A 232-nucleotide genomic window follows, 5' to 3' on the forward strand; every position below is an offset into this window, starting at 1 on the left:
GTGATTATTTACATGGAGTCTGGTGAGTTTGGTGATGGTGTCAGTCAGTCAGCGGCAGAAACCAAAGTTTTAGTGGACTCTAAAAAACGGAATTACCCTTTAATGTTTTATGTAAAACACTTTGAAATGTGTTGAAGCTGCTTTGCCGGTTCGTAGGATGACTCACAACATCACAACACAGGCGCAACATTACCTAATTGTTATGAGCAGATCCTGCAGGGGGGGGGGGGGG

Source organism: Etheostoma cragini, chromosome 15 (genome assembly GCF_013103735.1).
Source record: "Etheostoma cragini isolate CJK2018 chromosome 15, CSU_Ecrag_1.0, whole genome shotgun sequence".
Lineage (NCBI taxonomy): Eukaryota > Metazoa > Chordata > Actinopteri > Perciformes > Percidae > Etheostoma > Etheostoma cragini.